The sequence below is a fragment of the Sturnira hondurensis genome, unplaced genomic scaffold (assembly GCF_014824575.4).
Source record: "Sturnira hondurensis isolate 20B ecotype Veracruz unplaced genomic scaffold, ASM1482457v3 Scaffold0018728, whole genome shotgun sequence".
Lineage (NCBI taxonomy): Eukaryota > Metazoa > Chordata > Mammalia > Chiroptera > Phyllostomidae > Sturnira > Sturnira hondurensis.
In genome coordinates, this window is record NW_028091359.1 from 18,577,589 (window position 1) to 18,602,061 (window position 24,473).

The 24,473-nt window shown below is 48.5% G+C and overlaps 1 protein-coding gene and 1 non-coding gene across 3 annotated transcripts in view; both read left to right on the top strand.

The window, feature by feature from the left end:
- Positions 1 to 24,473, top strand: part of NXN (nucleoredoxin) — a 142,319-nt gene that overhangs the window by 27,413 nt on the left and 90,433 nt on the right. The window lies entirely within an intron of this gene.
- Positions 19,708 to 19,841, top strand: LOC119003809 (small nucleolar RNA SNORA55). Its single transcript, XR_005070025.1, has one exon. It is a non-coding gene; the product is annotated as a small nucleolar RNA SNORA55 (small nucleolar RNA).

Sequence of the window (24,473 nt, forward strand, 5' to 3'; positions counted from 1 at the left end):
TTGGTGATCTTTCCTAATTCTTCCATTGCTGCTCTTTGGAGTCTCAGCTTCCTGTTGGTTTCTTTGCTGCGGTCTCCATTTGAATTGGTGATTGAAGCAAGGTAAGCAGAATCTTTAACAATGCTCACCGAGCTAATAATAAGTGGCAGAATCACAGGATGAGTTCCCTCCAAACCCATTCTCTTTCTCTGTGCCTTACCATGTCTGGTGGGGAGTGTGGTGTTAGGCCCATTTGGAAAGCAAATACAGCCCCTATCTTTTAGCAGGGATTTCTCAGCGAGGGTATTACCGAGGGTAAGGCAGGCTACGGTCTTGAGTACACCAAACATGGACTTCTAGAAAGGGGAGAGTTCAGGAGAGTGATGGAAATCCCTCCGTTCTTTGAAAACGCCCTTCTGAACTTTCAGGCATGTAGAATCATTGACTCCTTGTCTTTTCGTTAACCCAGCCTCCCCGCACCCCACATCCACACAGTTTATCTGTACCCCAGGGAAGAATGTCTGTGTCTGTGGCAGCAAAGAAAGAGCCCTTTGAGTGGCCAGCAGGGTGAAAACAGCCAGCGTCCCAGGACCCCAGGGACGTTTCCAGCCTGTGGTTCGCTGCCCCAACCTGAAGGAGCTCCTGATTGGCTGATCATCTCTCAATGATTAGATTTCTCTGAAAGGGCAGAGAAGGGACAAGGCTGTAGAGAAAGAAGGTAAAAATTAATCTGAGAGACAGCGTGGTAGCCAGTGGGAGAGGCATGTGCAGACCCCCTTCCGGGGCAGGGTGGGGTGTGAGGACTGCTGTGCGCCCATGGCCCCCAAGGTCTGCTCGCAGGCACCTTCCCGGGACCACCATACTCATTATACTGGGAGAAGACACCCGTACCCTTAGTGCCCACTGACTTCTCAGTGTTTAATGTCTAACTCTGTAGTCTGGAACACTTACCTATTCCCCAGGGTTCCACTTGGGATCACAGGGCATGCTGTAATATAGGGCAGCAAGCTCAGATACCCATCGTCACTTAACTGCGTGGGACACAGGAGGACTTTCTGCAGAGACCTTCCCTGTGTGCTTAGGAAACAGGAGTAACCTCTCCCACAAACAAACACGCTCCTTGCCTGTCTTCCTGGAAACAGATGTTCTAAGCTTCAATAGAAACTTGGGAAAGGAATTCACTTCAATCTTGGCTCTGTTGTGTGTAAATCAGTGGTGCGAAGTGTGGGTCTGGGTCTGGAGGCGAGAGGGAGTGGTGGGCCTGTGGCCAGCTGGTGAGAGCGTCCTTCTCGGGCGGCCACGCTGGGATGCAGACCTGCTTGGTCGAATCCTCCAAACTGCTTACAGAACGCGGCATCTTCTGATCTCTGAGTGGTATTGGTTAATTCAAGTTTAAAACACTGTGCATGTGTCAAACAACACTCCAAGGGCCAGTTTGGGTCTTGGGTGGCCTCTTGGTGGTTTTGGCCTTAAGAGCTCCCGCCGGTGTATCAACTGCCACCTTGGTGTACACCTGGCCACCTGTGGGTCATGGTGTGGGGGTTTTGCTCAGGGAGTTCCCAGGAGCATTCAGGAACATGAAGTGTATGTTTTCCAGGGAGTTTAGAGTCTTACAGAGAAAGGGCCCTACCTGGGCCAGCCATAAAGAACATAAGCAATAAAAAACAAGAGAAGCTGGCATCCAGCCGTGTCCAGTGGTGTGGAAGGAGTCAGAAGCAAGCCTGGGTCCCCCGGAGTGATCAGAGAAGACCCTGGGGCTCAGGACTTGTCGGGGACCTGGTAGATCCCTGGAAGGCGACAGGAACATCTTAGGGAGATTTCCCAATGTGAGCTCAAAAGCCATCATGACACATACTTTTTACACAGCAGTGATCATTTTCAAAGCCCTTTCCCCACTATGTATTCCCGACAGCAATGCTGAGGAGCAAGGGAACTCACATTTGCAGAGACTGAGGAAAATGTGCCAGGGACTGAGCACCCTGCCAAAGCTTTATCTACACTTCCCCATATCATCCCCCACACCACTCCGTGGTTGTTAATCCCGGTTTCAAGTGAGGACATTGAGGCTCAGAGAATTAAAGTGATTCACCCAAGCGATGCAAACGAGCAAGTGACAGGTGTGGGATTCAAGCCCAGGCCTGTCTCCCAAACCCAACCTCTTTTCTTCACAAAGCTGCTCTGGACCACACAGCAGTCCAAGTCAGACCCAGGACTCGAACTCAGGTTCTAAAGGGGCTCTGGCTTGTTGGGAGTAGAGGAAGAGGAGTCTGCTTTGAGGGTGGGGCTGGAGCAACAGGCTAGAGAGTTTATACTAAGTGGAGGATGATGTAAGCAGCCATGAAAGGGCTTCGAGCAGAGCCAGGAGAAGATGATTGTGGCGTTTAAGGGAAATTATTCTGGTTTGACTTTGTTGGAGGCACTGGAAGGGGAGAGAGGGGCTTGGGAGGCTAATGAGTGTGCGCGGCCAGGGTGCGGACAGAGGGCATGGCTTGGCACAGGGACAGGGCTCAAATGGCTTTCAGCCCCTTTGGTGCTTCCATAGGTACTTTAAAGAGAAGTGCTTGCTGTTAGGAATTGCTAGTATGTTGTTATGACTAAGACAGCCATTCCTGGAGTTCTCTGGTGAGCCTTTTGGGCATCCGACTCCATTAAAAAAAAAGAATCCATTTCCATTTTGCACCCAATTTCCTCTTCTCAGGGTGCTTCCCATTGTTATGCTTTGTTATTGCTGGTTTTTAAATTTCTCTGGTGCAGCCCTTGCCTGAAAGAAAACACTGACCCTGCTGGCCACAGTTTAAAACACTTTGACCATTTCCCAAGCATTTCTGGATCTTTCTCTTTGTTTAGTTTCTAAGAGTGAGGAATAGAAACTCGCTGGGAATCCCAAAACAAAGCTGGGTGTTTTTGAGGTGGACGTGAGGAAAGGAGTTCCCTTCCCACTCGGTTCAGCACTTTCACCCCGCCAGCTGTTTGAGGGGCTTTTTCAGAACCAAGCACTTTGTCTGGTGAAAGAAAAAAGCTCTCATCACTTTTAGCGATTTCAAACAAACAAACAGCAACAAAAGTCTACCATACTTTTGGCCCAGGGCTTTCTGGGCAACTGCAAGAGGCCTCCTGGTGCTCCGAGTGTGACCGCTGGCTGAAGCGAAGTGGACCGTGCAAGAGACCACTGCAGGGGTGTGGACATGCAGCGAGGCCCTTGTGCCGATGGGAAGATCACCTGTGTCAGAGGCAGCCCTTGTACGGGGAGGTTCTGTGTAACTTTCTTTTGAAGTCAGAAGTTTGTTTATCGCCTTGGAGTTTGGAGCTGATGTGGATGAGATAGGAACATGAGTCACCCAGAGTCCAAGCTCTCCTTATAGAAGTTTTTAGCAAGTTATGTAGCAGGTGATTTGTTTTTTAAGTGGAAGAGTTATTGAGCTAAATGACTTCTTTTAAAAAGCTGCTATTTGCAGCATGCACATAACAGTTCACCATTGTTGCCATCTTTGAGCGCACATTGCGGTGGACAGGATGTTCGGGTTGCTGTGCAGCCGTTACAGCCATCCACCTCCAGGGCTTTTCTTTTAAAAAAAATTATTTATTGAATTTTTTTGAGAAAAAGAGCAACAGCGATTTGTTGTTTCACCAGTTTGTGCATTCACTGGTTGAGTCCTACATGTGCCTCACTGGGGACTGAACCTGTGACCTTGGTGTAGGACAGTGCTCTAACCAACTGAGCTACTCCACCAGAACTTTCTCACCTTTCCCAACCTAAATTCTGTATCTGTTAAACAATAACTCTTCATTCTCTCTTCTTGTAGACCCTAGCAATCACCATTCTACTTTTTTTTTTTAATCCAGAAAGCACTTACTGGGCTGGTTCCCCACACATGTTGATTCGGGCGTTCTTGGTGCTGTGTTCTTCTGAAGGAGCGTCCTTCTGCAAGCCGGGTGTGTCCTCCTGTAGGCGGAGCAGCCAGCACACAGAACGACCACTCGTGCGTGGCTGAGACGGTGGTGATTTCCAACTTCCTGGGCACTTCACACCTGTGGAGTAGGAACTGGGGCTCCGCACCAGGCGCTTCTTCTCGTGTTTCCTCTTCTCTCTGGAGAGGGATGAAGGAGATCCTGAGTGGGCGGCATATTATCATGGGGAGGTTCTCATGGCTGGAAAGACCCACTATTCTTTCTATCTTTCTTTTTTTTTAAATCCTCACCTGAGGACATGTTCAAGGATTTGAGAGAGAGAGAGGAAAGAAGGGAGAGAAACATTGATCAGTTGCCTCCTGAATGCACACCGACAGGGGACTGAACCTGTAACCTAGGTATGTGTCCTGACCAGGGACTGAACCTGCAACCTTTTGGTATAGGGAACAACACTCCAACCAACTGAGCTCCCTGGCCAGGGCCCATTCTTACTCTCTGTCTCTAAGAAAAAAGTATATAAGTTGTGGAGAGCAGACCCACCTGGGGTGAGTGCTGAGGACCTTGCCAGAGAATCTTTTCTCCCTTCTAGAACCCTAAGGTCAGTAGACCCCCCTTGGAGACTCCATTTCCCTGTCTTTGATTTTTCTCTGGAAGTCCTTGAACTGGGAGAGCTAATATGGGAATCAGTTGTCCACAGGGTCACCTCCTGCAGGACAAATACCTCAGCTGAGAGATTTAAAATTCACAAACATTTTAGTTGAGAAAGAATTATGATACCTGAGCTGGAGCTTACCCTAATATTTACCTTTAGAAATTGACAGGTTATTTAAAAATAGTGAAATATGTTGACACAGGGAAGGGAGGATGGGATCCAGCACCTGCCTCCCTGGTAGTAAATCAGAAGAGGCCGGCGTCCCGTGGATTTATGGCTGTGCAATGGACTCCTATTTTCAGCGGGTGCGGGAAGCCCACCAGGTTGCTTTCAAGGAAGGCACACTGCACGTGCCCGCCCTGAGTGGCGAGGAGATGTCCAGGGGCCAGCTCCGTGAGGGCTGCTGCCTTGGCCCTCAGTGGGACAGGTTCCTGACAGCCCCGGTCTCGCATTTTAAAGTTGCCCAAGGCTCTTTTTCTTGTTTTAACCAAAACATCTATTGGGGCATTTTTTCCTCATTGAAAAGGAATACAGGACCATTATAGAAAATGGGAAAATACAAAAGGTATGTAAGGGGGAAGCCCTGTTGGCTTCCTACCAGAGGCCATCCTTGTTCTTTTCTCACAAGGCAGCCTTGCCTTCTTCCGCGCTCGTGTATTTCCATGGAAGAACCTATTTTAAAAGATGATCTCCAATAGCTACATGGTATTCCACTACATACACGTGCCACACTTTGATGATTCCCTGCTGGGGGGATCTTAGGCCAGGTCCAAGTACACTGTACTGATCAGTGCTATTGTGAAGTTTTTACATACGTCTTGTGCACGCACGCCCGTCTCTGGTGGTTTTCGTAGGATAAATTCCTAAGAATAGTTGTTGGGTCAGAGAGTCTATTGTATCTTTAGTTATTATTTCCTTTTCGTCTGTTCTGTCTCAATTCCATCTTCTTTTTCATTATTTTAATTTTTTGACTTTTCCTGTTTTTATTATTGTTCTCAGTTCTACAGAATTGGCCCTTTGGTTTTTTTAAATTGCCTTTAGATGGAAATGTTTTAAAATGCAACTGCATTTTTAGTTTCCTCACAATATTTCCTCACTCTCAGCACCTCCCCTCCTTTATTTCACATTTTGGCCTAAAAAAGCATACATTTTCCACATTTTCCCAGTTGTGTCCAGTGGTCAACTTTTGGTATCTTAAATGCAACATTGTGCCCTTGTACTGTGGACTATTTCTGGAAGCTTCGTCGTCTGTATTGTTCATGTGTCCTTGATGGACAAAGTTCTGTCAGGTCCTGCATTTGCACCTTCTGCTTGCTTCTCCTGTGTCTGCCTGGTTGCTGACAGAATCTCCTTTTAGGTCTTGAGTTTGTGAGTGTAAATTTATGTCACTATTTCAGCTCTTCAGGATCCCCATTGGGAGTGGGAAGATGCTGGGCACAAGGGCGGTTCTAACAGGAATGTCTCTGTTCTCTTTCTTCCGTGTGTTGGAGCTGCTGCGATGGGGACGACTTTGTGCTGGGGGCCTTTCCCTTTTTTTCTTCCTAATAACTGTGAGCTGTGGCTGTGGCCGGCCCTGCTGTTGGCCGTGTCCGGCCAGCTCTCACCAGCCTGCTGCAGACGCCTCAGCTCTGCCCCAGGGTCTCCCACCGGGGCTGTTCAGATCCTGCTGTTTAGAGCAATGAACGGGCCAAGTGAAATGCGTACCCTGTCTCTCAGGTCTCGCGAACCCTTGTCCCTCAGACGAAGGGGTCATCAGTCGGCTTCTACCTGGGTCTTTTTCATTTAGTCTCTGTATCCTATAGCTGCTCTTCAGAAGGGCAATTGCAAATCTGGCCTGGATAGGCTTTTCAGATCTGGTCCCAGCTGTACTGTTTATGTCTAGCCGTGATTCTTTCCTCCCTTTCATGTCCTTATATGAAGCATAAATCTTCTGGGTTGTTACTTAGTGAAGAGGGACTAACCCTAAGCTCCCACCGGGTGCCTGATGGTCCCCTTGCTGGCCGGCTGCTGGGCGCTGCTCGGGGCTGGGGGACTTCAAAGCCGTGGCCCCAGAGGTGGCTGTCCTTAAACTAAAACTAAAACCAAAGACATTTCTGAGCTCTTTAAAACACTCACAGTAATAATAAAACGCCCTGTGAATTCTGAGCTTTTCATGTGGTTCCTGGCCTCCCTCTGCCAGCACGACCCGTTCTGGGCTGCCGCTCTAATCCCTTTGATGTGTGTCTCCAGGACACCTACCTGGAATCCGTGCAGGGAAGGGCGAAGTTGTCTGGCGTGTGTTGGGTAGGAGAGAGGTGAGGAGAGACCCCGGTAACTCTGTGGACGTGTTCAGAGGGAAATGGGGTTTAGCTGGCAATACTCCCGGAAGAACGTATGTTCTTCTTGGTTAAGGAGAATCTTTCCATCTTTCCTCCCTTTTCATCCCCCACCCCTAAGTTTCCCCTTGCAGCGCTGCTTCAGAATGTATTGCGTGGTGGTCACTGACTGGTGGGGTTTGAGGTATTTGTTGTTTCCCAGGTTTTTCAAAGCAGGCTCTCTCCTCTGGCCAGTTCCCTCTCTGGAACGCCTGGGCTCTCTTTTTCCTCGGCCATTAGCGTTCTTTTTTCTTAAATAAAAATAAACAAAACTCCACAACAACATTATTTTTTTATTACAGAGAATTTCAGAAATACACAAAAGAAGACAGTCATAGCATGAACCCCATTCACCACCCATCACCCAGCTGCGACAGCGGTCAGCTCACAGCCGGCCCTGGTTCCACCACCACCCGCCGCGTTGTTTTGGAGCAAATCTCAGACATTTTCACTTTAGCCGCAAATACTTGAGTGTATGATGGTGAGGATTTTAAAGAGCCAGTGCTGTCCTTGCATCCCCAAAGTAATAATTCCTCAATATCATCAAGTATCTAATCAGTGGTCAAAATTCCATATCTTACTCTCTCCATATTTTAAGAGTCAGTTCCTAAAATGACATGTACGTCTTGCTTATTCTTGAGCTCTCTTTCATTTGAGTGTTTATGCAGCCACAGTCCCGGAGAGCCCTGATTTAATGGCCCCCCAAACTAGCAAGGAAAAGTCGGCAAAGGGCAGCCCATCCAGGGTGGCTGGACGCCTGGCCGGCCCCACACTGTGAGCCCTGGTGGCTGCAGCCCTGGCCCCCCACCCCCAACTCCTTTGGGCTCGCAGGTCCTGGGGGCTGTGGGCAATTTCCCTGTAAAGTTGGACTGTCTAGGTCACAGCAAATTTTTGTAAAATGTGAGGTATCCAACCATCGCATTTAAAAATGTTACTTCCTTTTTCTTAACAAATGTGCAGAGCACCGGTTCTGTAGCGAGCCCTGTTGTAAGGGCTTAGATGTGTTAGTGTCCGTCAGATTGGGATGGTGGACACGTGTCCTGCACTTTCTGGGACACTCCCAGTTTTATGGCATTTTTACTTTTTCAGTAAAGGTGTGTGTGTACGAATAAATGTGACTTCTAATGCCTCTGTAAAGTAATTCATATATTCCTGCAAACTGGGTTAGCCAGCCGCTCTGACGCCTGACTGAGGTTCCACGGGCCTTTTCAGTCAGGGGTGCCAAGCATCCTCCTGCCCTCACTGCACAGCGAGGCTCTGGCATCCCAGAAAGGAGGTGGCTGACACACCTCCACATTCTCTTCCTGCTTCCCTCCAGCTCAGGGCTTTTCATCCAGGTCCATTTCCCCCAGCAGTGTTCTGTCTTCAGGTCACGTGGGGACTGGAAGGTGTGGAAGGGGAGAATCACGGGCTGAGCCACGTGGCGTGTCCATCAACAGAGGGGCTTAACCTGGGGTGAGCGCCGGCCCCGGTCCTGCCCACTGCACCAGCTGCGCGTAAAGGGCTGCACCTGTCATATAGTCGCACTCCATGGGACACATGGCAGCGGTGCTCAGACAAAGGACAGCTCTTCCACTGTAATGGGGGGAAAAAGAAAAAACCCCCAAACCTAAAGGGTTTGTAATGGAGAACAGCTCTGGTTGAATGAGCGCAGATGGCGTTAGCCAGGCCCTGTTTGCGTGTCTCCCGTCCATAGGTTGGATGAGTGGCAAGTTAGTGATATGGAGAGACACCAGCATCCTTTGGAGGACAGTCGCTGCGAGCGGGCGGGGTGACTAAGGATCATGCAGCCGGGTGGAAGCAGGGCTGCAGGTTTTATTTTGGGCAGGTTTGAAGGATGCTAAGCAGACCCTTGTGCGGCTGGCATGGTATGAAAGGCAGCTCTGTTCTCCAAAGAGTACAGCAGTCAGTACCCACATTGATAGCGTTTTCTCCCAGGGCTCTGTCAGAGTGCGCTCCTTCTGTTACTCACGGTCCCTTATGTGAAGCTCAGGGTCTGACACACAGTAGGTACGCAATAAATAGTGTGGGGCAAAAGTAGGTTTATAGCTGTGAGTACACAAAATAGAGTTTATTCTTGTGTTGTTATTTATTAATCATCGTATTAATTTCCATACGAACAACTGTGAACCTGCCTTGCCCTGTTCTGTGTGTATCATTGAGTGAACCGACCGGTGCTCAGCTCTTTGATCCAAGCGCTAGTTTGGTGCAGCCCTCCGTGGGCCCCGAGCGCCGTCTGTCCTTCTGTCTGTCCTTTGCACACGACCTCACCATGTCCTCTCTGAACATCATTACCTCTCTTTTTCTAGGGTCCTCCTAACTCAGCCTCAGCCAGAAGGTTCAGGGCTTTCCAAGCTTTGCTCTGGCCACGCCCCAACCCGATGTTAGAGCTCTCAGTTTTCAAGAATTGCCCTTCCCCAAACCTCATTGCCTGCTTGGCTACCCACAAAATAGCCTTTGGTTTCTCCTTGTCCTGTCGGCACGGTCGTGGGCACCGTGGTAGCCCCTGCCTCTCAGGGCTGTTGAGTTGGGGAGTAGTGTTGGCCGTCACAAAGACCACATGATCCAGGGGACGTCGTGACTTCTGCCAGAGGATCCCCAGGAACTTAGGAACCGGGGCTGGGCCCTGTGGCTGTTTTAAGGAGCACAGCAAATTGACGCAATGGTGCGTGGCAGCAATGAAGACTCTGTCCTGCTAGAAAGTCAGCCTCTAAGTAGGTCTGGAGAATGTTCTTACTCAGCTTGGAGTTTGGCCAGACTTGGGATTTTTATTGACCCTCAGCCATCCATGCAAGAACTTTTTCAGAAGCGACCCCCTGGTTTTGTTATTCTACTTCCTAACTTTCCCGTAGTCAGGGAAATTTATTACTTTTATAATTATAAAGTTAAAAATAAAATGCCTACTTGAAAATAAATGGAAGTTTGAGAATGTGACATCATTTGTTAAGTTGCATATCGAGGTTTGCGCCCACGTCTTCTCCTACCGTTTATTTTTCAGTTAATAAAGGGCGAGCGATGGTTGTGCTCAAGGCTTGAGGACCCTTGGCTGCTTGCATTGGAATCTGTGAATTTAGTCCAAATTGATAGTGTGCTGGTATTCATGTAGGCTTTATTTATGATTATTTTATACATAAAAAGCAGCTTACATACAGGCATATTTCTCCAACTGACCACATAGAGTTCAGGATAAACAGCCTTGTGACTAACAGGGATCTGGATCTACGGTAGAGGTCTTGAGTATTTTTTGAATGCAGTGTTTTAAGTCAGCAGGAGGAAAAGATCAAAGGACGTTTCAAGATAAGCGCGGTGAGTAACTTCGTGTTGCAGCCAGGAGCTGAGGCGGTGGGATCCGCTTTGGCTTTCAGGCCGTCCTGTTGCAGAAAGTGTCCGGAAGCGGAGTGCTGCCCGGGGCTCGTTGGCCAGGCAGGGGCCCTCGCTTTGGCTGGGATTTGGGAACTGAGCATGTGGTGAGTCTAATTTTAGAAAATCAGTTCCTACCCTTCCCCCAGCTTTATCCTTAAAGTGCTTCTTGTCCCTCTCACCGGGTGAGTGCTGCGTCTCTCCCCATCTTTCCTCTTGTGTTCTGTGAGCAGTCATTAAATTTTGGGGGTGGGGGTGGCGCTAATCTTTTCATTAGTCAGACTTTCTCCCTTGGCCAATCTGTTCTCCCAAAGGCCTTGCCGCTGTCTTAGGTACACGCCAGCCAGTTAGACTGGTGGTGTTTTAGATGCAAGTGCTGCCTTGCCTTCCATCTGCGGTGGCTACACCCTGAAGTGCAAAGTCACACCAGCAAAACCCAGTACCTCCTGTGTGATTGGTCACATTGTGTCTTGGTCCCAGAGGCACCCAGAATGAGACACCAAATTATCTGGCACTTTGGAACTTCTGAGGATTTGGACACAGGTGAGTTTTTAGGCCCCCGGGGGATTCAGGCTGCAAATATTGAAGATGGTAGGAAGGGACTGTTTCAGGTGGTCAGGGAGATCGAATCGGAGCGCGGTTAAAGAGCAGGAGCGGGCTGCTTCATCTCTGATTTCCTTTGTGATCGTGGGGAGTTCAAATCAGTGGGAAGAAAAGTTCTACTGATCACTGACAAGTGGCCTGCCTGAGTCTTGGTGTCCCCCTCTTTATAAAGGGAGGCGGTTAGACTGAGTAATCCCTAAGTTCTCTCCGGCACCAGAATCATGCGTGTGAATGTCAGGTGGCTCTGTGGATTCTGCTGCAAGCGAGGGATGTTTGAGTTTTCTAAGAAAAACCAGTGTGTTGGTTAATTTGAAATAAGTCATAAAAATAACCTTCAAACTAATGTACTTAATATGTGGGATAATGAATACTAGTGATAAGAGCTACATCTAATAAATAGTCACTATGCATGAGACATTGTTTTAATTTCTTTACCTGTATTAATTTACTTGAGCTACATAACCCTGGGAGGTAAGTGCTATTAACAGCCCCATTTTGCAGATGCAGAACCCGAGGCTCAGGGAGGTGAGGTAGCTTCTGTAACGCCACAAAGTGGTAGGTGATTCTGCGGGATGCAAACCCAGGCAGGCCGACTCCAAGCCCAGCCCCTTCGCCGTTCCACCCTACCGCCACTGTACTTCGTGAATTATGAACGTGTTGTGTCGGGTGCCCCGGGTGATTCTCCAGCCCTCGGGTAACCTGGAAGAGCTGCCAGGCTTCTTAAGGAGCTGAGTTCAGGGGCGAGACAGGGGCTGTTGAGTCTGCTAGGTCAGGGGCGGTAGGAGGAAGTGGCAGGGCGTTGGTTTGAAATCTTTGTCTTGTGGATGGCAGGCGCGGAGCAGACCACTCAGTGTCATTGTACCTAAGGGACCTGAGAAAGGAGAACATGGGTCCCTATCTTCTGTTGTGTTGTCCCAAGCCTCGCTTCATCTCTTACGTGGGGGGATGAATCTTTCTTAAATGCCACATCCCCTCAGTGGGTCATTAGAGCAGAGGTTCTCAGCTGCCCGCGGTGCCCGTGCGCTCCATGCTGGGTGCTGCTCCGCCCCGCCCCGGTCCAGGGTCAGCAGGCAGCCCCCGGCAAGCAAGCTGGTCTCTGAACGGAGCCCGCGCAGCGGGCTCGCCTCCATTTTCTTCTCTCTGCCCGGGTCGCTCATCCTGCCTGGAATGTCTCCCCTGTGCCTCTCTGCCTGTCCGAACCCAGTGTGACCCCCACGAAGCCTCCTCCAGCTCTTGGGCAGTCCCTTTTTGGAAGCTCTGATGTTGTTTTCTTGTTAGCCGTTTGGCACTTAGGTTGATCAGTAGTTTTCATTTTGCCTTTCGTACTGTACTGTAAGCACTTCGAAGGAAGGGAGCAGGATGGAACATTTAGATTGCTCCGTTTGTGTTCGGGTGGGACTCAGACCACTTTCAAATGGGTTTCTGGAAGTTTCTGCTTTAATTTCCCTTATTAAGGATGGTTAGGCCCACAGATCAGCTCACCAGCCTCTAGACCTCACTTCTAGTGAGGCTGTTTAGGAGAAATGGAAATGAGCCCTATCTCATGTAGCCAGTGATAAACTTAGAAAATTTATGACCCCGAGAGGAAAATATGCAGAAAATGATAATTAATGCCAGTCACCTGTTCCTACTAAGAGACTCTAGGGTAACTGTGTCATTAATGACAAAATACTTATGTGTACTGAGCCACGTATGATAAAGTTCATGTTGTCTGCCAGCAGTGACTGATTCACAGCAGCTTTGGGAGCTGAGTGTTGAGAAGGATTCCGAGGCTTCGTCTGATCATTGTGATTGTCAAAGGCTCTGTGGGAGGGAAATTTCTGCAGCCGTGAAATGTTCTCTCCCTTCCTGGAACCCTGGCCCCCTCCCAACTGAAGTAGAAGTGAGAGGCTGGCAAAGCATATACCCTGGAGCCCATCATCAGAGAGTATTAGGATGCAAGATATTGCTTCCCCACTTCCACTTGGGTCTATTTGAAGTCAGAAATAGCTGAAGGATATCTGAGAAGATGTCCCTCTGTTCAGAATGTCAGGAGCCAGAAGTGAAGTGCCTCTTGCATCCCTATAATAGCAGATGACTTATGCAAAGCCAGCCACAGGGCCCTCCCAATCCACTGAGCTGCTCGGGGAAGGGATCACCCAGCCTGCTTTTTTTACTGCCCACTGATGGCTGTGGCCAATGCGGGCCTCTTAGAAGACTTCCTGTGTCGGGGCTTTCCTGCTGGCTCCCACCAGCATTCACACGGGGCACACGTCACTTCTGTCTGGCCCTGTCCCTGGGGAAACTAGCTCTGGAGATTCTATGAAAGTGCATATTTTCTAAGGAGGGTCTCAGGCCTTCACCTGGAGTATCCTTAATGGACAGTGAACACTTCTGCTGGAAAGAAGGTCACACCAAAAACTGCCACTTTGGGGTTGCTCCAGGCCTGTGGTTTTCAAACCTGAGTCCACACCAGAATCACCCGGAGGGTTTGTTAAAATGCAGATTCTTTTTTTTTTTAAGATTTTATTTATTTATCTTTAGAGAGGAAGGGAAGGAGAGAAGGAAAGAAATATCAATGTATGGTTGCCTCTCATGCGTTCCCTGCTAGGAGCTGGCCTGCAACCCAGGCATGTGCCCTGACTGGGAATCGAACCGCGATCATGTGGTTCGCAGGCCTGCACTCAATCCACTGAGCTACACCAGCCAGGGCTAAAATGCAGATTCTTGGGCCCCATCCCAGACTTTCTGACTAGGGAGGTTTAGGGTAGGGCCCCCAAATCTGCATTTCCGACTAGGTCTCAGGGGATGCCGCTGATGCCGCTGATGCCGGTGCATGGGTCCCACTTTGCCAATTACTACTCAGGACAAAATCATGCCGCACTGGTTGGTAGCCAGGTAGGAGACACCTGGCTTACGATGTTGCTTTAGCTTCTTAAATTTTTTTTTAGGTTTTCAAATAGATGAGACATATTTTAAAAATTAAATAATATATACTTATGGCTAAGAAATCAGTCAGCATATATGACTTACAATAAAAAGTGATCTATCGCTGCTTATTTCTTTTCCTAAAAGCTAGCATTTTAAAGTGTCTTGGGCCTTGGCTGTTGTGGCTCAGTGGATCGAGTGCTGGCCTATGAACCAAAGGGTCGCTGGTTTGATTCCCAGCCAGGGCACATGCCTGGGTTGCGGGCCAGGTCCCCAGTTGGGGGCGTGCCAGAGGCAACCACATGCTGAGGTTTCTCTCCCTCTCTTCCTCCTTCCCTTCCCCTCTCTAAAAATAAATAAATAAATAAAAATCTTTAATTAAAAAAAATAAAGAAGTGTCTTGGCTTTTTTCTAGATTCTAGTAATTACATCCATATCTTTAAATAATCTATGTTCCTGCTGAGATTTCTCAGTCAATCCCTGTTAACATTATTTGTTGCTTTTCTGTTAGGATAGATGACTGCTTAGTTCACTTCAACCAGCTTTGCCTCCAGGGTCCTGTTGCTATGATTGTATCACCATTTATGGTTCTCTTGATCACACTCTTAGCTTTAGATAACATGCTTGTACCTTTAATTCTTGTTCTCAGTGAGGACTTTTTATGATCTGAGAATGTCAGTATCTTTTTACTCTGCCCTCCAGTTCTTTCCCTTCCTCCTCCTGTTTTCTTACCTTAATTCTTACTATGTTAAAGTCAATGGTATTTACATTCTGTTACATAACCGTGATTCAGGCTTTGTGCGCAGGTTGACATTCATGCTTAGTTTGTAGTTAAAAATCTGTAAATATTGTTCAGGGTGAATTCAAGTGGTGTATTATGATTACATTTTTCTACAGCTGTTGGTTTTCCCTGAAGTTTATAATTACCTCCCCTGCGCCTGGATTATTTGACTATGTCCTCAATTTACCCCTGCCCCAAACTCCGTTCATTTAAGTATTCTATTGAGTTCCCCTTTGACCTTGAGAGTCCCCCTTTCCGGGGACTTTCCAGTCTTCCTCCGTTCTGGACAGGTTGTCCCGAGTCTGCTACACAGCTGTCATCCTGGAACTTTACTGAATTGACTCTCCAATTGGTTATTATTCTAACTCCAGTCACTGATTGGATCCAAGTTTGGTTTTGTGGCTCAGATACCAATTACGGGTGTTGCCAAGGAGATCTTAAAGCACAAAATGCATTTTCAAGAGCAGAGCTTTAAAATTTAGTATGTGAGTTCAACATAGGTTAAGTGTGAATGAGAATCAGCTGTCTTTGGATTATGTACCATTATACAGCTTTTTCAAGAGGCAAGTCAAGCAAGGATGCCAAATCTGTCCTGTTCGCAGAGCGGCCCAGCGGTTTTGCAATCTGGTTCTAAGTCTCCTCCAGTTGGGCCATCCAGCTGGTCCTCTCCAGGGGCTGGGGGTTGCATGGTATGGTGGGAAATGGTGGATTAAGATTTAACCCACATCCAGAGTTGAAATCTTGCCTTTGGTCCCTGTTAGCTCGTTGATCTCCCTTATCCCACAGACAGCAAGCTCAGACTTCCCGGAATATTGGGAATATTAAATAGACCGAAGGCTAGGAAAGCACTCTGCAAATCGCAAATGTTCTGCATGTACACGCTCTTATTATTAAGTCGTGATCAGATGTTGGATCTTGCTGCAGGAGCCAAACCTGCACAGGCTGAAAATGAGAGAGAAAGTTTAACTGGCATTTAATGCACAATTAAAACCAGCGACAGTAAATTGGATATGTAATAGTGTGAACCAGCACCATTGGACTGCAGGATTCACTAATTCAAATGCCGGGAGGGACCAGGCAGGTGCAGTGGAATGAATCGGACCTGTAGGTGCCCATAGTAGGGAGCCACCCACGGGCCAAAGCAGCACTCCCCTCCAGCAGGTAGTGCCCTGCAGGAATGAGGTCTTCTGCTTTTTCAAACTTAAAACCTGAATTTTTATGTGAAACTAGCTAATTTTTACATGCTGTTAGCCATTAAATTTTTTTTCTTAACATTGGGCAAGCCAAATAAAGCATACATGCAATTCACCAATGTAAGGCCGCTACTTTATGTCTGGGGGCTAAGTGTAAATTGTAAGCAGTTCGTAAAAATTATTCTGACTATTGCATTTCCAGTTTTTGGCTCCTAGTTTTTGGATCTCTGCGGTCAGATGCCCTACCGCGAGCTGCACCCCCTTGTGGTATCCGTACAGGTGAAACACATTCCCTGATGCCTTTTCTGCAAGGGAATTAAGAATACTGCCCAGCCGAACGTGGCCAGAATGGTGTCCTCTGGAACACAGTGAGAAACTTCCTCCTGGGGTAATATTTACCCAAGAACCCACACTTCGGGAGCATGCTGGTTCGGCCACTTACCAGTTCACCTATCTGGCCCTCAAGGCTCCGTCCTGGGCACAAGATTCCATGGGGAGAAATCTCATTGAATGTTTTTTGTGTAAAGTCACATATGCCAGGTCTACCACCTTTCCCCAAACTGCCCCTCTTACTTTTGAAGTGAAATATGAAGTTAGCTGGATATCACTTGTGAAAGAAGTGGTGCTGAGCCGTCATGATCCCCACTCCGCACACTCTGTGCTCATCCAGCACTTTATTAGCACAGCACTTTCATCTGCCTTCTCATTAGGTCCTTACAAGAGTCCTGTAAAGTAAATGTCTTCCAGAGCTTTGGCTCACATGTGCTTCAGGCTCGTAATTTGTGGTTCTCCTTTATTCATGATGTTTATTCTCTCTTCTCTTTTTAACTACTACCAGCCTGGCTTCTCAGAGGAGGTGACTTTGTTAACCCAGGCCCCTCCAGCTGGGGAGATTCTAGGTCACAGAAGGGGAGAGACGTTCGGGCTTAAGTAATTCAAGGACAATTGGTGAGGACAGGCTAATTTCTAGGTGGTATTTTGAAGTTAGCTTCACCCATCTTCCTTTTAGCCTGTCTCCTATCTATCTGTCTAGCTATCTATCTATCTATGTATCTATCTATCTATTTAATTTTAAAGGTTTTCATTTTTTAAAGATTTTATTTATTTATTTTTAGAGAGAGGGGAAGGGAGGAAGAAAGAGAGGGAGAGAAACATCAATGTGTGATTGCCTTTTACCTGGCCCCCACTGGGGACCTGGCCTGCAACCCAGGCATGTGCCCTGACTGGGAATCGAACCAGCAACCCTTTGGTTCAGAGCCTGAACCAAAGAGTTCACCAACCAGGTGAACTGAGAGCTCCACCAACCAGGGACTTTTAATTTATTTTTTATTTTCATATGTAAATTCTCACTCAAGGATATGTTTTCATTGATTTTGGAGAAAGAGGAAAGGAGAGAGAGAGGGGGAGAGGGGGAGGGAACTTGGGCTTCAACCCACAGCCTAGCTATGTGCCTTGACCAGGAATTGAACCTGCAACCTTTTGGTATATGGGTTGATGCCCCAACCAACAGAGCCACCTGGCCAGGGCTAGCCCGTCTCATTTTTACCTGCCTTGGTTCTCTGGCCCCAAGAGCCCAGTGTCCTCTGACTGCTATGCAAAGCTTCCCCCATAAGTACCCGCGCTGCTTCCCTGTGGGCACATCAGCCCAAACCCCTTGGCTGACATTTGCTTCTTTCACCTGCTGCTCCTTCCAGCCCTCCATCGGGTCACCTGCTCACCTTCTGAGGTTATAATAAACACTCTTCCTGGCTGCATTGGGTGGGAAGATGGGCTAACATATTTAAGAGCAGAGCGTTTTATTACCTGCAATCATGTTTGCAAGCACGCCTAGGATGGTGCTGTTAATAAAGAGATGTGGGGTGGGGGCACAGAGACCGTACCACTTAGAATTCTCAGGTTTAGCCCTGTCCCAATTTTTTTACAAGCTTTAAGTGAACGCAGATGTTCCTGACAGGTAGTGGTTTGTAATTTTGCTGAGACGCAGATTTGCATTGCAGCTCCATTCTAACTTTTAACTAATTGCAACTTTCTTTGGGAAAAATGGCTCTTTTGGAAAGAAAATCAGCTGCTAGTATTAATGATTGTAGGAAAGAAAAAGCAAAATGTCCAAAGAAGAAATAGGTCCTAGTCCCTCTTCCCCCCGCCAAAAAAAGGCATTTTGGATCAATAAAAGGCTACATGATGAAGTTTGCTGTGCTGGGAATAAGTTCACAGTGAAAATGGAAGTTCATGAAAATCTTACCAGTTGCTTGAGCCAGGACAGAATTTCTTCTGGTGAGATAGAATTTTGGAGAAGGTTGAAAGGGGGTTAACTTACAGTGGGAGGTGGCACATTAAAAAAATCGGGAAAAATCCAGAAGCCTGTACAGCCGCCTCTGGGTGTGTGGGCCTGGGGGCTTGTGAAGCCGTGGGGTGTTCTTCTCTGGAATGCCAGGGCTCCGTCGTGCCCTGTCCTTGGACGTGTGTGGGCAGGTGCTGCACAGCCAGCTGTCAAGAGTATTGTGAAAGAAATTCCTGCACTTGGTTCCTGAGAGGCCTCATTCTTGAGCGTTGGAATCTCTGTATCTGTCTTACCATCCTGCCTTCCTTCTGTGTATGTGTGAGTATGTGTGAGTGTGAGCTTCTTAGCAGCCAGAGGCAATCAGGGCTGGATGGAAAGAAGCAGAGGTTCAGGCTGGTGAGGCCTCGCACCCAAATACACTGGCTCCTCCCAGGGCCCAGGGCCAAACTTGAAAGCAGGTAGTGACTTTGCCTTCCCACCCCTGTTTTAGAAACTCCTCCCACCACCACACCTCCCGTCCTCTGATTGTCCAAAATGCCACCTAGGCCTGCCTCTCCCAGCTCTGTAAAAACTCCAGCTCCTGCCGGCCTTACTCAGGCCCTGTCTCCTAGTGATGGGAGTTTGGCAGAAGAAGGAAATTTACACTTGAAGCGTGAAGGTGGCTTGGTCTTTGGAAGTTGGCATTTTAAAGTTGAATTAGGCTTGGGGGTTGCCAGGGGCTGGGGGAGTGGGCACGGCTTGTCGGCATTGAATGGGTGCAGAATGTGCGTTTGGGGAGGCGAAAAGGCCCGGAGACGCACGGTGGCAATGGTTGCCAAGTACTGTGGATGCGCTTAATGCCACAGAATTACATGCCTGCCATGGTTAGAATTGTATGGTGTGTACATTTTACCAAGATTTTAAAAAGGTTTAAAAAAAATCAAACGAGACTGTGACAAAGAATATCAGATGAGTAATAAAAGAGCTTTCAGAAAATTTGGAAAATACAGAGAAGCCCAAGGAAATAGGAACCCGAAACTCCCATGGCGAACATTTCCCATTTGACGGTACTTGTGTGTCCTTCTAGCCTTTTTTCTGTGTGAATCTAATTTTTGTACAAAGAGGGGGACTAAACTATGTATTCTGGTCTGTAGTTTTCACTCAACTGTTTCATGAACATTCTCTTGTGTCACCAAATACTCATCGACAAGTTATTTAATAATTGCTTGATCCGTCACCCTGACCCCCAGATAGGGCCCTCTTCTCGGGGTTGCAGGCTCTCTCACTGTAGCCCACGTGTTTATTTTGTACCACCTGTCAGAGTTTATGATGTGTTTGTTTTGGGAGGTGTTTGGCATGTCTCCTTATTCGGAGCCTCCCTCCGAGAGTGCTTAGCTCACCGTTCCATCCCCAGTGCCCGACACTGCGCCTGGCGTGCCCGAGGTCTGCAAACAAAAGGGGAATAAGTGAGCGCTGGCTGAGGGGCTCAGTTGCTTGGAGTGTCATCCCACACCGAAAGGTTGCGGATTCAATCCCTGGTAGGACACATACCGAGGTTGTGAGTTCCATCCTGGTTGGAACACATACGGGAGGCAAGTGATGGATGAGTCTCTTGAACATCAATGTCTCTCTCTCCCTCTGTTCCTCTTTCTCTAAAACCAATGAACATATCCTCTGGTGAGGATTCTTTTAAATGAGTAAATGCCAGAGCTCCTGAGTCTTTCCCATTCTTCGCTGCTTCGTGCTGGTGTGGGGACAGATGGTGCCACAGTGAGAGCAGAGGAAATCCAGACGGGTTGTTGGCCGTTTGTCTGGGGCCTGTCTCTACAACTCTGCCACACGCCGTAAAAAAAAAAATGAATAACTGAATACATTGTTGGGCATTTTGTTTTCCAATTTTTGCTCATTTTAGATTATACAGAAAAGCTCGTTTACTGATAGAGAAAACTTTGTACAACTTGATAATTGTTTTATTAAAAATGTCTGTAAGTCAGATAGATTTAGAGTTTCTAATGATTAAAGTAATGCATGCTCTCTGGAGTTTCAGAAAAACATAGAAAAGAATAAAGAAAAGAGTACAGACCACCCACGGTTCTTTTCTGGGCTCTAGGGCAGTTTGAGTCTCGTGATGACTTCGTGCTCCTTGGAGGGGGGGTGTTGAGAAATTGCTTCTGAGCCCAGCATCTTTTTAGGCAGGTGGTAATTCGGTAAGAATGTGTAGATATTCTGTGATCATTGTTATGTTTGAGTATTTTACTTCTTAAGTTAGTTTTTTGGTCTTTTATATTTTCTTTTGAGAGTATCCACTTCATCCAAATGAGCTTTTAACCAGTGGGATTCTGGGAGAGGCTCTGTGAGCACAGGTGTCAGCCGCACTGCCATCAGCAGGTAAGACAGGCCTCCAGTGGCGAAGTCACCTGACTCCTGGGAGAGGGCAGCAAAGGGCGGGATGTGTTAAGCGCATTCATACAAGGACCTGGGAATCTCTTGGAAGGCGCTGTAGAGTCAGTTTGTCATTCAAGGAGCGTGGCTGAGCGGCTGGCCAGTCTCACTCGCCTGGAGATGGGGGTGATTAGGGACTCCCTAGTTCTTGTGAGGATTAGATGAAGTGGGGCGTGTAGAAAGGCTAGAACTCACTAAATGGCTATTTTCATCATTCTTCTGTGCCAGTCCCTGAAATAGCGCCCCCTGGACATCAACTTGGAGGGGCCATCGTGAGTAGGGAAGACAAGATAAGGGAATATAAAAGGCTGGTGGGTGGAGAGGGGACTGGCTGTAGAGCCACCTGCAGAGGAGAAGCCTCAGTGCTGCTGAGACATTTGCTGCTGCGTGTGAAAGACAAGCGATGGGTGTCGGCTGTAGGTCGGTAAGGCAACGGGAGCTGTTCCAGACAGAAGAAGGCACCTGTGTGAGGGGCGAAGGGGCGGCCCAGGGTGCCGGTCCTTCGTGTGCTGCCCTGCTGCCCACGGAGGCTGGGAAGGCCAGAAAGGCTTGCACTTGTTCCTCTTGCAGTTGGGAGCCACTGAGAGTTTTCAAGCGGAGAAGTGGTATGAGCACAGTTTAGCTTTCGAAAGACGGAGGGGTGAGAGAGAGACTCACGACTGGGAAAGGTTGGTGGGTGGTTGTGATTTGTGCGGTGAGAAGCAGAGAAGTCCTGCCTGAACTGGGCGGATGGCGGCCGCAGGGAAGGTAGCGGGAGAAACCCGGAGACCTTGGGGCTGGCGTGGCTCTCGGGGCTTCAGCGGGAAGAGGGGGAGATGAGCGCAGCTCTGGCTCCTGGAAGTCGTAGGCTGTGCCTTCTCAGAACCGAGGGTGGGCTCCACCTGGCCCTTCTCTCATTGTTCACATCTGACTTGTTGCTCTCAGCCCCAAACTTGCAGGCCCACACCCTTGAGCTAACTGGGTCTCTTGGAAGGCACCCCTTAGATTTTATCTGTGGCCCTATCCTGCTTTTGACTGATGAATCTTACACTTGGAATTCAGGTCCGTGAATGCAGGGTTAACCTTCTTCTCTTTACCAATACACGGTCAGGGATAGCCCCACCGCGGGTTTACTAGAATTATGTCCTTTGCCCAGCACACTGCCAGGGGTTTGAGGCGGGGACCTGGGCTGGAGAAACAGAGAGAGGGAAGCAGTGTGGGGAAGGCAGCAACCTCAGTTTGGACTTGTGAATTGGAGATCCCCTTGGGACAACTAGGCGGAGACCACTGGCCAATAGAGCTGCAGAGAGGCTGGGCGAGGAATAAATGAGGAGTCATCAGCATACCAGGCATTGTCCAAGGGGTGGGAGGAGATGAGCTTATCTTTGGGGGAGGAGGAGAAAGCCAAGGGTGGAACCAGCAACATCGAGGGGGCAGGCCTAGGGGCTGGTGGAAGAGACCAGGAACAACTCACAGAAGCACAAGAGCCAGGAGAGGCGAGTGCAGAGTTCCTAGGAAGTGGTTTTAGATGGCAGAGTAGACTGAAAACTAGACCTGGGATTTGCCACCAGACGTCATCGGTGACCGTGCTGAGAGTGGATAAGGAAGAGGTGGTGAGCCAAGAAGCTGGGTGCTGAGCAGGACAGAGAAAGCGGTGGCTGGGGTACAAACAGCTGTTTCGGGGGGTGGCACAGATCTGATCTGCAGGCTCAGGAAGAAGAGATGGAGAAGTAACAGAAAACACCCCCACGTGCCTGCCCGTCGGTGTTCTGGGTGCTTTATACATGTGGTCCCACAGCCTTCACTGCAGATCTGTGAGGCAGGTGCTCTTCTCTGTGTTCTGTGCGTGAGTGGCCAATTGGGAATAACAGCAAGACAGGTGGTGGGAGGTGGGGTCCCCCAACTTCAGAGATTGGGGGGAAGGAGATGAGGGGCCAACAAGTCCTTAGTGGTTGTCCTCTGTTTTCTTGGTGAAGATGTGACAAGATTTTTGAGTGTGAATGGCTACCTGGGTAGGAACTACCTGGTAGACACTGGAAGCCACTGCTGTGGGCACCAGCCAGGGAGCCGAAGGAGAATCACAGAAAGGATTTCTGGGCAGTGGAATCCTGCTTGGCAGGGGAGGACCGGGAGGATAGATGGCAAGGCATACGCGCTCGCCAAGAGTGTAGTAGATGCTGCCAGTGAGAGTATGATTGATGGGACTGACCCTGGGGTGCAGGCCGACGGCAGGCGCATCTGGGTAAGGGTGCAGAGTCTGGGAGGGCGCTGCAGATCTGCAGGAGCTGGTGCGGGTGGTCGCGTGGGGAGGCAGCCGGACACGGGGAGTGGGAGTGTGCGAGGAATTGGGGTAAGACACTCTGACAAGGCCAGGGGCTCGTGCAGGTGCTGCTGGGTTGTGAAGTCAGATTCCAGGGGAGGACCTGGGTATTTTCCAGTGCCCCTGGCTGAGCGGAGAGCCATGTGGGCACCTTGGCTCCTTAGGCTCAGTTTGAACAATCATAAGATGCTGCCAGTTTCCCCAGAGACAAACAGGTAGCTGACTGGGAGAGATGAGGGACACGAAGCAGGATTTCTAAATTTGAAATTTTGAACTTGCGGGTATTTGGTTGTTAAAGATTCAGGGTGTTGCCTTGCTAAAGGGAGTTGAAGGTGAAGGTCCTTAGCAGGGGAGGTGGTTCTGGAACTGAGTGGGCAACCTGGATGGGCAATGAAGGCACGAAGGACGTTAGTGCGACTTGAGGCGGAGAGAGACGGAGGTGCATTTCTTCCATGGCGTGGAGGTCAGTGAGCATCCGACTGTAGGATGAGCAGAGGGAAGGGCAGCCAGATGAGCTCACACGCCAGTGTGGTCTGCCAAGATTGAATGGAGCGTGTTTTCCAGGTGTTTTCTATCAGGACTGCTTTGCATGTAGGTGGATTTTCTGGATTCCTTTCCAACATTATTTTTCCACTTGTTGCTTGCCTCCAGAGCTATGTACTACCTCATAAACGTTGATTGATGCCGTTCTCTTTCTCGTTTGAGGGCCAAATGAGATGAACGCTGGGATTTCAATGAGTAAGGCCTGAGGGGACACAGAGTCTAAAACTCACAATAAAACTAGGTTATAGAAAGCAATCTGACTTCACAAAACTGGCTGCATTAATTTAAGTCCCAATTACGCTGAGATTATAGAGCTTTCTCATCGTTGTTAGTGTATTTAACAGCATCTACATTAAGGAACTGTCACACACATCGACAGAACCCTGTAACAAAGGCCGTTTGATCGGGGTAGTCGTCTCCGAACCCTGTCCAGTGCGGAAGGAGGCGGGGCAGACTTGATTTAACTCATTCTGTTACCCAAGTCCTTAAACTCACCAGGGTTCAACCAAACCCTTTTTAAGTTTGAAACAAAGATGGAAGGTGGTTGGAACTGAGTTACTGACACAGTAGCCAAAACCAAGACAGGAATTACGGCTCCCTGAGTCCAGGTCACAAATAAAAGGCTGTGACAAAACTCCCTGACGCATTTTGGGCTCTTCCCGTTTCCTTTTAGGTCCTCCTTCCTTTCCCCTGCGAACTGAATGTTACAAAGGAAAATAACCTTTATCAAGACCACATCCCGATGGCCCAGGGTTCGGTGTCTCTCTTACTGGCACCAAGGTCCCGGCCTAGCCAGGTCATGTTTGTTGTTCTGTGATTACAGATGGGAAGAGCTCTACTGTCTGGGGGGAGGGGGAGTGAATTTTCTGGGCTTTTTATTTTCATTTTGGTGCACTTCAAGTTGGCTACTGTTGCAGGTTATTTTCTGACTTAGACAAAAAACGTTACTTATTAAATGCAGCTGATATTTCATTTATTCCACAGACACTTAATGAGTTTCCGGGACGTGCCCTGCACTGGGCCATGTGACTCCCATAAAGGAGGAGGACCGTGAACATTTTGTTACTATCCATTAGGGGTTCTTATTGACAAAATGGACCACAAAATCCATTTGTTTCCCTCACTGCCATGCTGTTTCCTTTGTTTGGGATGTCTTCCGGCCCTGCCCACCCTCTGAGACTGGGGTGAGGC